Here is a 3,435-nt window from a genome sequence, read left to right as displayed (position 1 = left end):
ACCGAGATGTGAATTAACTGCACCATGGTCAACTAAAACTTAGCGTGTAAACACTGACAACTTCAAGTCCTCAATGAGAAGTGTTTGTTCAGTTGCAATACAAGATCGAGAAAAACAAATGGATAAAAAATCTATACAAGACGAATTGATGGAGTCATGCCATGAGTAGTACACGTCAGACAGGCAGATGCCAGGTAACATGATGCCAAGCAAAGGTGTGGAGATGCTATGTGCTCCTGCGCTCCCATAAAGTCGAGAGATCAACTCAGCACATCTTCATACCGCCTCAAGGCGCCTTGTTCCTGTTCCACTCCACCACCAATTACCCAAATACCTCGCAGCAACCAACTAGCATCCCACTCAAATGGGGCCGGACAGCAAAAAAACTTCAGGTTCAACGGAGTACCAGCTGAGGAACTACCTTCTTCTGCTAGCCACTCTGGTAGCGACGGTGACATATGCGGCAGGGCTCAACCTGCCAGGGGGGATCTGGCAGGACACACAGGATGGACACCTTGCCGGCGGCCTGATCCTTCGTGATACCCACTACAACCGTTACATCGTGTTCTACTACTGCAATGCGACGGCATTCGTCGCGTCACTTGTGGTATGCCTCCTCCTCCTCGTCCAGAACAGCACGAGTAAACCCTGGGCTGCTGCGCTGCGGGTGGTCATGGTTCTCAATTTACTTGCCCTCATGGGGGCCTATGCTTCTGGGAGCTGCCGTGAATCCGTGATGCATTCACAACCATCTACTCCTCAGTGATAATGTCTGTCGTCTTCGCCTAGATCGTGATTGCTCTCTTCACCTATGTCTACTCCGAGAAGAAAGACAGGGACAAACACAAGAAAGAGGACACTGAGAACAAGGAGAAGGGTCTTGTCAAACAAGATGAGAACCCTGAGAAGCAAGGCGAGGATTCTCACGACCACAAGTGTGAAGCATGTCGTCTGTACATCGAAACAGTCCATCTGGCCTGTCTGGCCCATCTTACTAGTCTTGCCCGTCTGACCTGTCTGACCCGTCAGGCCCATCTGTAAGGTTCATTGCATTATATGGGTTCATTACCATTGCACTGTGGCCTTGTTGGTGCCTACTGCTGCTCGGAGCTGCAGGGAGCTTGACACCACCATCTATGTTGTTTCTCTAATCGGCGCAGTTGTTGCATACATCTTCCTTCAAGTGGCTATTACCAACGCTGTTACAACAAAAGATCCAAAATGGCTGCAAAAGATAAGGAAACTATCTGTTGAGCCAGAAGGCCCCATAGGTGCACATGCTGCTGGGAGTGGCACAGACAAAGAAGATGCCAAGTTGGATAACAGGCGAGAAGCATATCCACCACCGTCTATGTAAGCACTAGTTCTTACCCCTTTGTTTCCTGCAACTTGACTATGTTTAACTCTGTACTGTGAAATTACCAGGGACAAAGAAGCACAGGGAAAAGCAGAAGCCAACGAAGCACCGGGAAAAGCCAAGACTGGCAAAGCATTAAACAGGGCCGATGAGGCTCCGGCAAGCGAAGCACTGAAAAAAGCACGCAATCTTGTTATATTGCTTGATACTCTCGTCGTGAGCATCACATACCAAGCTGGGCTAGATCCACCAGGCGGCCTCTGGCCAGATGACCAGGATGGGCATAAGGGGTGGAGATCCAATACTGCTCACAACGCACCCTACACGGTACAAGGTGTTTTTCTATAGCAACTCAGCAGCTTTTGTGGCGTCATTAATTGTCATCACAATGGTTCGGAGTAGTTCCCTACTTAAGCGCCATACACTGGAGGCAGCCATGTTATTGGATTTATTCGGTCTCATAGGTGCATATGCTGCTGGGAGTTGCAGGGATGTAAGCACCTCCATAGTCCATATACGTCCTTGCCTTGGTTGGAGGTGTCTTTATCTATGTGGTGATTCATATTGTTTTCTTCACATTAGACCACAACAACAACCAAGAAGATGCCAAGTTGGATAATAGGCGTGAGGTGTTGCTGCTCTTAGCAATCTTGGTTGCTGCACTCACTTATCAAGCTGGGTTGACCCCAGCTGGTGGCTTCTGGTCAGCAGATGACAACTTGGGACACCATGCAGGATTCCCGGTCCTCCTAGATAACTACCCTCCGCGTTACAGGATATTCTTTTACTGCAACGGGATGAGCTTCATGGCATCCGTAGCTCTAATTGTCCTCCTTGTGAACCCGAATCTATACACAAGCCAGGCATACGGTGCTATGCACTCTATTGTTTGCATGGTGGCAGGCATGTTCGGGCTCATGGGTGCCTATGCTGCTGGAAGCTCCCACTCACTGCGAACTTCCATCTATGTATTAACATTGGTTGCTGCAGTGTTCGCCTTTGTAATATTGCAATTAGTCATCTTCTGGATTAAAAACAAGACCCCTGAACAAGTAGCCAGCAGCAGCAATGTGCCCTCTGATCCGGAAAATGGGTCCTCTCCCCAAGATGAAGAGGTAAATTTTTCTAAAGAAAAAAAAAGAGAAGGGCCTGCGGGAGTACCTGATCCTGCTAGGAGTCTTGGCCGCAAGTGTGACATATCAAACCGGTCTAAAACCACCAGGCGGCCTCTGGCAAGACAACAGCAACGGACACACTGCCGGCAACTCAATCCTCCACGACATCAACAGAAGCCGGTACCATACTTTCTTCTATAGCAACTCCACTTCGTTCATAGCTTTCTATTGTAGTTGTCATGTTGCTCCTTCCAAAGACGCTGCACAACCACAAGTTGCAACTCTGACCAATGCACACGGCAATTTTGCTAAACATGCTCGGCCATGCAGCAGGCAGCACAAGGGATTGGGAGACGTCCAAGACTGTCATCTATCTAGCCATCCCTGTGCTGGTCTATATTACAGCCTATGCAGCCTACTGATTCTATCAGAAGAAAAGAAAGAGCAAGGCAAGGTGTATGTTATGACCGGCCTGACATACACTAGGAGGGGCCCAACCGTGGGCCCAATTAGGGGCTTAGCCCATTTATTTTTATCTCTTTTTAGCTCATAAATACTAGTTGTAATCAGACGTGATCAGGGAAGCAATAATCATATCATTATTGCCGACTCCCAAAGGAGTCGGCCTCTCTCCTAACCCTAGCCGCCGCGCTGCCTTGCCTGCCGCCACGGCGCCCTGCCGCCGGCGCCCTCCTCCTCGGCCGCGTCCGCTCTCCTCCTTCCCCTACAATCTACGCCCTAGACACGGTAGAACCCCAGCTCCTACCAACTTGGTATCAGATAGCTCTCGTTCGATCATGTCATCGCCACCGCCCGCGTCTACCACGCCAGCCGGCCCAGTGCCCGCCTCTACGGCCGCCGCCACCACCACCGCCGCCACCACCACGTCGCCTTCCGCCCCGCCGCCGACTCCCGTCGTCTACACCCCCGAGTAGATGAGCGGGGCCATCAACGACCTCGTCA

At 50.5% G+C, this 3,435-nt stretch overlaps 1 pseudogene; it reads left to right on the top strand.

The window, feature by feature from the left end:
• Nucleotides 1–364: 364 nt before the first annotated feature.
• On the top strand, nucleotides 365–2,894 carry LOC124647773 (annotated as a pseudogene).
• The last annotated feature ends 541 nt before the right edge of the window (nucleotides 2,895–3,435 follow it).

This window comes from Lolium rigidum, chromosome 1, assembly GCF_022539505.1.
Source record: "Lolium rigidum isolate FL_2022 chromosome 1, APGP_CSIRO_Lrig_0.1, whole genome shotgun sequence".
Taxonomy (NCBI): domain Eukaryota; kingdom Viridiplantae; phylum Streptophyta; class Magnoliopsida; order Poales; family Poaceae; genus Lolium; species Lolium rigidum.
This window is presented reverse-complemented; position numbering and strand designations above follow the sequence as displayed.